Source organism: Hyperolius riggenbachi, chromosome 6, assembly GCF_040937935.1.
Source record: "Hyperolius riggenbachi isolate aHypRig1 chromosome 6, aHypRig1.pri, whole genome shotgun sequence".
Taxonomy (NCBI): Eukaryota; Metazoa; Chordata; class Amphibia; order Anura; family Hyperoliidae; genus Hyperolius; species Hyperolius riggenbachi.
Genome location: NC_090651.1, coordinates 267025722 through 267037296, shown reverse-complemented (window position 1 = coordinate 267037296; position 11575 = coordinate 267025722).

Below are 11575 nucleotides of genomic sequence, written 5' to 3'. Positions count from 1 at the left end.
GATCGGTCTGTATTGCTTACCGGGTGACAGCTCTGGAATGCTGGGACCAGGAGAGGACTGGGAAGGCTATATAGGACCCAAAGCCTTCCCTCTCTATAGGTATCTGTTTTTTTAAAATCTATCTTAACACTTTAACAACCCAGATTATAAGGTTGTTAACCTCCTTAGCCTTTTCCTGTTAACCTCCTTACACTGTGTCGGGCATACCGCTTGCTGGCCCCAGGAGTCCCACATGCGTAATAAATGTGCTCCCATGCACTAGGTTAGCTAGTACAAGTTTCCGGCACCCCCCGATCCCCTGTGATCCCCCTTAATCCCCCCATTAATACATTACCAGCCTGGATCCAGCGATCGCACAGCCTCCCTGCACAGCTTCGGTCTCTCTATGGGGAGGATCGGGTTTGTGCTTGAAGTCGGCGACATCATGACGTCATGTGCGATCCTCCTCATAGTGAAGACCAGAGCTGTGCTGGGAGGCTGCGCCGATTGCTGGATCCAGGTTGGGTATTATTATTATTTATTGTATTTATAAAGCGCCAACATATTATGCAGCGCTGCACAATAGATAAATGGCTTAACATACAAGGTAGGACATACAGGAAACTCACAACAAAACAAGATCATGCAAATGATTTGATAACAGTACAGTGTCAGGTCAAAATAGAAACTGTTCTAGTCCACAAGAGGGGTGATTGACAGTAAAATTGCATAATGAAGCTGGAAACACTAGGGAGGAGGGCCCTGCCAGAGGCTTACAATGTATAAATGGGGGCGTGGCGGGGATTGGGGGGTGCTGGACACTTGTACTAGCTAGCCTAGTGCTAGCTAAAGGTTTTACAGGCATGGGATCAAATTAATTATACATAGGGGACACAAACTGCCAAAACCTCCTGAGTGGCGTAACGCTCAGGAGGTTAACAAAACATGTTAATTTGCTCTTGATCTAGTGGTCTGTAATACACTCCCAATCCTCCGCCATTATCATCAACAACCATAAATAGGATAATGGTAACCACAATACTGGTGTAGATCTTACATCCATGATATCTATTGTGTGTGTGGGGGGAGGAGGGTGGAGTGCGCAGTGCGAGAGAAATGAATGAAAGTCAACATCCCGAATCACAGGGTACCCTACAAAAAAAAACACTTTGTTTAAAAGATCCTGAGTAGGGTATCAGTGTGGTACCCTGGGTTGGAGAGTGCACGCCAACATACTGATTTTCACTTTGGGGTAACCCGGTATTTGGGTCCCCGACTTTCATTCATTACTCTCGCACCCCTCTCCCACACATGAGATATCGTAAACGGGAGAGGTACACCAATATTATGGCTACTATTATCCTATTTATGGTCGTCGTTGTTTATGATCTTGACGGAGGATTGGGAGTGTACTGTGGAACACAACATCGTGACAGGGAATTGGGAGTGTATCGTGGAACACAAGATCAGGAGCAACCTAACATGTTTTGCTAACAACTTTATAATGTGGGTTGTTAACAGCTGGTAAGCCTTTCTGTTTCACCTTATCACCTGCAGTAACTAATTGTCTTGGGAATGTGGGAGAGGAGCCAACACTGAAATCTTTCATGTACATTCTCTTTATAGCATAATGAACTGGTAAGCCATTATTAGGCAGCATTGCAAACATGTTCATTTACTTTCTGGCAACGGATGTGTAACAAATTGTGAACAGTGCTTGTTGTAATGGCTAATCAGTTTGGAAAAGCTAATTACTGAAACATGTCAGCTTGATTGATTAATCAGCTGTGAGGTTATTAATTGCTGGTTTCTGTTACAAGCCTTGCTGGCAATGGAGCTTGTGACCACTTTTTTTGCAGTGCATACTAATAGATGACAAAAACGAACTGTTTAATCAAAGAAAATGTTTAAATATACAGTATACAAGTGAAACAATGACCAACAATAAACAATAAACAAAGCAGCGAAATCAATACAGCACATAGCAAACACATATAATCCTAAACTAACTAAAGGTGGCCATACACTGGTCGATTTGCCATCAGATCGACCAACAGATAGATCCCTCTCTGATCGAGTCTGTTCAGAGAGGGATCGTATGGCTGCCTTTACTGCAAACAGATTGTGAATCGATTTCAGCATGAAACCGATCACAATCTGTGCAGCTGCCACTGCCGCTGCCCCCCCCCCCCCCAAGCTATACATTACCTGCTCCACCGGCGCGAGTCCCCGCTCTCTCTGCGGTCTCTTCTCCGCTCTGGGTTCTGTGTTTCGGACCAGCTGGCTTTTTCCTGTCTGGGGAAGTTTAAACAGTAGAGGGCACTCTACTGTTTATACTTCCTGCCGGGACAGGAAGTAGCCAGCTGATCCGAAACACGGAACCCAGAGCGGAGAAGAGACCGCAGAGAGAGGTACTCGCGACGGCCGGAGCAGGTAATGTATAGCCGCTAGCGTCGGTCATCGGGCATTCGAACGCCGCTATCGACGCACTCCAGACCCGCCGGCGATTGAGGAAAATCTTCCGCATGGACGGAACAACGGGAATCGTCGGGAACAATCGATTTCGGATGGAAATCGATCATTTGGTCAGCGTGTGCGCGACGATTTCACAGTCGATTCAATCACAGTGATCGAATCGGCTGTATATCGGCGGGAAAATTGTTAAGTGTATGGGCCCCTTTAAGGTGTATGAACATGCACAAAGAATGCTGCCCACAGGCCTCAGAACTTAATCCGGCAGGGGATAGTTTGGGGCCAAGTGCTACACAGACACGTTATGTTGTGATGTAAAAGCCCCATCTACATGATACGATTCTTTGTGCAATTCGATTACGATTCTATTTGCGATCCGATTAAATCCAACATGTCCGATCAGAATTCGATTCGTTCCAATTCGATTTGCCATTGCAAAACAATGGCAAATCGAATTGCATCAAATCGAATCTTGATCGGACATGTCGGATTTAATCGCACCGTAAATAGAATCGTAATCGAATCGCACAAAGAATCGTATCATGTAGATGGGGCTTTAGGGAGAGGGTCATGGATGAAGAACACACAATGGGAATACTTATATTTGTAGTTTTGTCAAACAGAATGCCAATCCCCGAGGGAGAACCCAATAGGATTTTAAACTAGTTGGATGTTTTGGCATTTTTTTTTTTTAAATCACATTGAAGTTTTTTCACACAATATTAAAGATCTGGAGCTTTTATAGATGCATATATAAGGTAAAAGAAATGGTCACATGTAGATAAAGGCAATGGTCACGTATAGTAAATTAATTGTGCTTGAGAATTGTTACATCACCGGTTTTACAGTGTTTGCTCCACTGCATATAAATACAACAAAATCACGTTCAAAATTAAGTTAATAATTGATTATCTACCCAATAGTTGTCTGGAGTCCGGAAGGAATTTTTTTCCCTTTTGGGGCTAATTGGACCATGTCTTGTAAGGGTTTTTTCGCCTTCCTCTGGATCAGAGCAGGGACAAGGTCCTCCAGCAACCAAGGCTGAGACACCAAAGTGCGCCCCTCCATCCCTCCCACGCCAGCCGTCACACACTGATTGCTATTAGACTAAGAGGGCCACAGGGCCCACAACCTCCCCAACACCTTAATATCTAGTTATCTGGCTTGCAGTCACTGCTATGTATCCCCTTTTCTTATTTCTTTCTGCTTCATACACAATTAGGAATGACAGCTGAATGAACTGTGTGCCCCCTCCTACACTGCGCCCTGAGGCTGGAGCCTCTCCAGCCTATGCCTCGGCCCGGCCCTGCTCTGGATCAACAGGGATATGTGAGGGAGCAGGCTGGTGTTGTACTTTATTCTCTGGTTGAACTTGATGAACATTAGTCTTTTTTCAACCCAAATAACTATGTAACTACCGTATGTTTGTTTTCCACTCTGGAATGCCACATAGACATTGAGGTTCCCTATTATGGTTAGACACTAGATTACCCAATTCCCCAGTGAAAGCTTTTATTAAATAGGTTGAAGTAATCAGGGTTGGACTGGGCCACAGTAGTACAGTTTTTTCCCTCAGTGGGCCCCCCCTTCAGGTCTCTGGTGGGCCCCCCCTCCTTGTCTGACAGAGCTCCAATTGCTGCCTGCAGCACAAAAATTCTCTTCTCAGTGCTGTAATCACTCATGCTGAGAGCAGTGGCGTAGCTAAGGAGCTGTAGGCCGTGATGCAAATTTTACAATGGGGCCCCCCAAGCACTCTATACATAACAATTGATACGACACACCAAAACCTGCCAACTACAGTGTCAGAGGTGCAAGAAGGGTATGGGAAATACTGTAGCTTGTTAATGATTACCACTGTTCAAAGTATCTATAGAAGTGATTATTATGAGCAAAGGACCAATAGAGAGGTAATACTGTAGCTGAGGGAGGGCCCTTCGGGGCATCTTTGGCCCATGGGCCCCGATGCGGTCGCAACCTCTGCAAGCTCTGTGGTCGCAACCTCTGCAAAGTAGGACATTACTTTATATTGAAGGAGGGGACTCTATGCAAAGTTTTGCTGGGCGGCAGTGTCTCTGAATTACAATGCTGCTAAGATCATGTACATTTGGCCCTGTCCATAATACACGCCCACCTTCCGGTGCATGGTCACTCCCTTTTTTCACCACAATCATGGGATGTGTGGGCCCCAGGTTGAAATTTCTTTGGTGGGCCCCCAGTGTCCCAGTCCGACCCTGGAAGTAATATACTAATACTCTGAGACCACCAAAGGGCCTCTTTATCAAAGCATAACAATCAGGGGTTTTATAACGGATGCCGCTGTCACAGGCGGAACTTGTAAAGACACTTGTCACAAAGAGGTGCACAGTCTCTGTGGCTGCTGCAGAATGTCTGAGCACTTACAGTTTGTTTCAGGGTTACCTCAAAAGGAATGCAAAGCACATACTGACATTTGAGTTTGTCTCAGGATGAAGTTGTCATGGCTAGATCTTTGAAAGCCACCACACAAATTCAGAATCCTAATCCTTACATCACACAAAACCTGGAAATTTATCAAACACCAATGATTTTGGTTTATGTACTACAAATCATTTGGAGATGTAAAAGGGATGAGGGTTTAAAGTGTACCGGAGGATGATTGGGGGAAAAAATAGATACTTATTTAGGAAAATGGAAGCCTCTGGATCCTTCAGAGGCTTCACACGTTCTCCTCTCTCTCATCGTTGCCAGGCACAGAGCTTGTCAGATGTGTTTGCGTGGCTGCCCTCCCCACTGTGTACAAGCACAGCTGTACTGTGCTTTTGCAAGCACTGATGCGGCCTAATTGTGCAGATGCAGGATGGCCACGCTCGTGCATAAAAAGGAATGTGGCCACAAACTTTAAGAGGGTGTCGGCAAGTGACGGTAGGAGTGAGGAGGGCACGGGAAGCCTTTGAAGGATCCAGAGACTTCCCTTTTGCTAGGTAAGTATTTTCCATTTGTGTTCTAATCCGCTGCAGGTTTTCTTTTATATGCATTCTGTTGCTCCCAACACAATGGGCATGTGGCTTACACTATAGTAATACTGTTTGATGGTCAATAACTTCTGGTATGAATGAATTTGTATTTGGTTGTGTAAGGCCCGGCAGATTCCCCACTCCATTGCAGTCTTCACCCTATGTGGCCCATCCATGCTCAGCTTCAGGAGACTAGTTGCGTTTACCCATCACACAGTTACACCCAGGCTGCCCAGGAGTCATACACAGTACATTCAATCCAATTGTCAACACAAGGGGTAATCTGAAGAGTAGTCAAGATACATGCAAAGGATCAGTCCAGGAAGCAATCAATAGAATAATCAGGGTTCAAGCAAGGTTTCAACAAGTATCAGGCAGATATCACACCCAGCAGCTACCTCAAGCAACTAACGCTATCAACAAGTGTGCACAAGAACAGAGCTTTTATATCAGAATCCATCAATCAGATGCAGCCACAAAACCCAACATCCATTAGAATCACATTTCCATCTCTAGTGATTGACTCAAATGTAGAGCACAATAACTTCCTGAACTCTGCGTGACACCAGAGAGAGTACACCAAGCTTGTAACCATGTGCGCCTGCAACAACAGATGATGCGTAAGTGTGCATACCAGCAGGGACATCATCCCCATTCTGTATGATTCGGAGCTGGGACCCGGAAATGTCAGCTCCATTGCTGGAACGTGAAAGAGGCAGATTCGTGGCAGGTTGGAGTAATATTAGGACAGTTCATATAAATCTTTGATAGTCCAATCAAATTAAAAGAGAATGTTCAGAGTGATGTTAGTTAAAAACAGAGTATTGGTGATTAAAGAGACTCTGTAACAAATGTTCAGCCTTATTTTTTCTATCCTATAAGTTCCTATACCTGTTATAATGTGGTCTGGATTACTGCAGTCTTTTCTAGTTGCACTGTCTCTGTAATATATCTAATGGCTGCCTCTGTTGTAATGGGCTGCCTCTGTTGTAATAAATACAAGTTATGCACGCCCCCTGCAGGCTCTGTGTGCTTTGTTTACTCCTCACAGTGTGAGGCTGAGGGGGAAAGGGAGCTGCCTGTCACATGCTGTGAAACTGTTAGAATCCCAGACTGGAGTGCAGATAATTTACTATGTAATAAAAACTTGTAGTATTCTGTAACATGATATATACAGTATATATACACATCACTTCCTGGTTAGTGGCCATGTTAGTGGCCATTTTTTTTCTTTGTAAACACTGCCTAAAACTGGCGATTAAAAGCCAGGATCGTGTCGGGGAGCGGTGGAAACGGCAAAGAGGGATCCAGGATATCACAGTGACTCGATTGGTATGTTTTTTATTTAACAAATCGGACAGTACTGATTCTCTTTAAATAATGATAGGTACACATCTCAGTTCCAGATTCAGATTTCTGGCTTAATACAGTTGGACCACCAAGTTTTCTTAGTCATGATTTAAAGTCCTAACAGATGCCACAAATGAAATGTTTCCTGATTTCTTAACATTTTTTCCAGTTCATGTTTTTAACACCAGAAGTTTGAACATTAAATCATTGCACAAGAATATATGTTTTTGCATCAACAACACGATAGAGTCATTTAATCTGAAAAACAAAATGGCTATTGGTAGTTTAAAGAAGATTTCTTCTTTACCATTGTCATAAATGTATCAAAATAAAGCAAAATAAGCATGCAATCATAATAAGTTGTGAGATAATTGAAATGTTTCATATGCTCAATTACATTTTTCTGTTTTCCTAAATTACTACTTTCAGTGGCCTGTATTAGCCTTGTTTATATTGCAAATACAGTACTTCCAAAGTATTTCCAAGTGCATGTGAAAGACAAGTGAAATATACACTTGTTATTAAGAAGTAAATGTTTCTCATCCACCCATTTTGAAAATCCATACCTCATAAAAACTTAAAACAATGTAACACATGACAATATAGTCATTGGAAGTTCAGATTGGTAGCATATTACACGCTGGCATGCCCTGACGTCACGCCATGTGATGCCCTGTTGCCATGGATAGGCAACGTTTGACATCAGTGAGTTTAAAATCCCCTGCTGCCTGATCACAACTTTTCATGGAGGGAGGGGGTAAGGAGGGGAATCTGGCCACCTATTGGATATGGCTCGCGGGTCGTAGTTTGCCCAGCGCTGCATTACAACTTTTCCCAAGTCAAGTGGTGAAAGTTTTTAGCATTTTAAGTCAAAATTAAAGTGTACCAGAGATCTAAAAATAGCAAGAATTGATACTTACCCAGATCTTCCTCCAGCCCCATAAACACGTGTGAATCCCTCGCCATCCTCCCACAGTCTGCTATTCAGCTGCGATCAGTCCTGGTAACTGGCTTAGTCAGGTCCAGTCTGGGTCTCCTGCGCATTGGCAGACCTCCAAATATTTTTTTTTTCCCATTTTTGCTAAGGTTACACACACACACACGCACGCACGCACGCACGCACGCACGCACGCCTCCCCTTATACCCATATCTGTGGTCCAGTTTCCTCATTTTTTTTTCTATTTAACAATCTGAACATTTGAACCTGAACCATTTTGGTTCACTGAACTGTGCTAGCAAAATAAAATGTGTAAAGTCATACCCCATGATGAGTAAAGCAGAATGCAATGCATTGCGGTCTACTCACACACGTTATTCTGCTTAATGCAGTTTTGTGCATACACCCCCCCCCCCATCCCATTGCTTATGGATATCAGCAATGTGTATCACTGTGTGATACACAAGGTCATCAGGCAATGCATAGACAGCAATGTCTGATGGGGACACTCTTGCAATGCACCCCGGGCTGGTTCTAGACTTTTCACACCCTGAATCAGTACATTGTGAGGACCTCTCCTAGGCAATGAAACTACACTTATCTCCCCCTGCTTCATCCAAGACAGCATCTCCTCCCTGCAGTCCTGCAGCATCTGATCCCCACAATGCCAGGTATATGCTGCATCGGTGCTTAATCACTCACCTGCTTTTAGAAGATTAGCGACGGGATCACCAGCCACATGTGAATCCTGCCTCCTCTATGACTACTCAGTGCCTCATGTGACCCGGCAGCATGTAACAGGTCACATGAGGCACCGCTGTAGCCATGGATACAGGACTCTGGATTTGCAGATGGAGATCCCATCGCTGGAACGTTGAGAGCAGGTGAGTGAAGTGGCACCACACATCTAGGAAGGGGGGAGGGTACGGAAGGGGGATGTTTAGGGGAGGGAACCCCCTCTTGCTGGCTTCTAATTGTTGCTGCCCTGAAGCATGTGATTCACGTTGCTTCATGGAAGAACAGCCACTGGCTGCACAGTAGTGCATTCTGACAAGGACTGCTGCATGTATTTTGTGCATATGTCTAAGACTTACATCAGTGTATATGTCCCATCAGTGTACAGTTGAATAGAGTCAGCACTACAACAGAGAGCAAAGTGGATGCCATACATTTCGGTAAAGAGCCACAGTGTTCCCAGACTCTTAGAAAACCTGGAAAAAGGAGAATCTATTCACGATCCTTCTGCTATTGGGCCCTGTAACAGCCTGCGGGCTATTATCACTTTTATTGTGCCCCTGTAAGGCAGATTTTTATTTTGATTTGCTTAGAAATTTTCTTCAAAATAATTATACAGCAAGATTATAAGTAAACAATTACAGTTATGTGTATAATACAAGTAGCATTATAAATAGATTTACTGCGCCTAGAGGGATGCCAATTTGCCCTTTGCTTGGCTTCTAACAGCCAAGTCAGACAGTTAAACGTGCTGCTGATGATATTTTAATGATTGTCCAGAAGTCCCAAATAGAAGGAGACTTGCACGATATCCTGTGGATCGCTTACATTTGAATGAATTATACAATCTTTCCAGCCACATTTCTGTGCATATTAAAAATGTATCATATCTACAGAACATGGATATGTGGCTCCGGGGCCTGTAATTAAATATCCGGCTTTGCTTCAATTTCTATATAAAGTTGCCACTTCACTGCTCACACCTAGCATATATTAAATTAATTCAGATGTAATCCAGGTTGTTACGTGCTTCCTGATTGCTGCTAGCTGCAAGCCCACTTTATAAGAGGTGAGGTACAGCATTTTTTTACATTTTTAATATGACAACCATTGCCATGCACCATAAAGCTCTGTGCATTGAATTCTCATTTTTTTTAGTCACATTCAAAATAGAACAGCTGCGCAATGAGAATAAGCACTGATGTCAATTAATAATTATGCATCCATGTAACTGAATACTTAATGTCAAACTTCTGCCTTAGCAAACGTCAATTCTTTTCAAACAGTACTGTAAAACAAGGATCTATGGCAACATTTAAATAGTTAGCGTTGCTCGAATATACTGAATCCTCAATTTCTAGAGAATTTCAGCCAAAGATGTCAAGAAGTGGCCATATCTGGACCCCATTCATGTCATGGGGAAACTATTTTGTTAGTTTGTTCTCCTCTCCGAAGGACTGCTACAGCTACCAAGTGCACTAAAATAACATAATTCCTCTAAATGTCTGAGGAACATTGTTTTATTTAGAGGACCACTGTCATGAAAAATTGTAAAATACATACATGTAAGATGTACATTTGTCCTGGAGTAAAATGCATTTTAACCGGTTCAGCCTCACAGCTATTTTCACCTTAAGGACTGAAGCAATTTTCCCCTGTCAGCGCTGCTCTCATTCATTCGCTAATAGCTTTATCACTACTGATCACACATAAACTATTTAGATCTTGTTTTTTTCACCACAAATTTGGCTTTTGGGGGGTGACATTTGTTTTTAGTAACTACTAAAATGTCTATGTATTTTAAAGAGAAAAACGAGGGAAAAAATGAAAAAATACACTATTTCTCCAATTCCAGCCTCTATAGTTTTAAAATGAACAATGCTACTGAACATTTTACCCACACATTTTATCTGCCTGTTTGTCGTGGTTATCACAAGATTTAAATTATGTCCCTAGTACATAGTATGGTGACAATATGTTATTTGGAAATAAAGGTGCATTTTTTTTATGTTGTGTTTTTTGTTTTCTCATTGCACACTACCAATGATTACAAGCCTTTATTTGAAAAAAAAAACTGTAATACATCCTCATGACATACATATTTAAAAAGCTGAGTCCCTAAGGTAAATATTTAAGTATTCACTTTTCAATTCTGTCACTTTTGGTGTTTTTTACAAGTGTATTAGTTTGGTGCAGAGTATATGAAAAAAACAATTGCATTGCTTTTCATTTCATTTGCTGCTAAAACAAAACCACATCACATATGCCTAATCTCTCAAAGACCCCAAATACTATTCTCTTGCTTGTCCCGGTGAAAATGATACCCTATACACATAATCAGATAGCTTCTTGGCCACGCAATACTCTGTTAACCATGAGCAGCACTAATGCAATTTTCAAGGCCATTTTTTGCAACATAAGTAATACAGTCATTCTTTGTTCGCAAAGCCCCTGGAGTGTCAGAACATTTGAAACAGGTCACAAATGTCACCATTCTGAAAACTAGAGACCCAGGCCTACTGAGATATACATATTTTAAAACAATTGGACTTCTGCGGTTTTGCTAAAATTGAATCATAACTTGGAAAATGGTATTTTTTTACATCTTTTTTCACTTTGGCACAAAAAAAACAAACACTTGACATAGTTTTTGTCTCTCAAAGACCCCAAATACTATTCTCTTGCTTGTCCCGGTGAAAATGATACCCTATACACATAATCAGATAGCTTCTTGGCCACGCAATACTCTGTTAACCATGAGCAGCACTAATGCAATTTTCAAGGCCATTTTTTGCAACATAAGTAATACAGTCATTCTTTGTTCGCAAAGCCCCTGGAGTGTCAGAACATTTGAAACAGGTCACAAATGTCACCATTCTGAAAACTAGAGACCCAGGCCTACTGAGATACACATATTTTGAAACAATTGGACTTCTGCGGTTTTGCTAAAATTGAATCATAACTTGGAAAATGATATTTTTTACATCTTTTTTTCACTTTGGCACTATAAAAAAATCTGATGACTTAGGCCTCAGTCCTAAAACACACCAAAATGTATTCTACAGCTCATCACAGTTAAAATGATACAACATATGCCTTACTTACTAA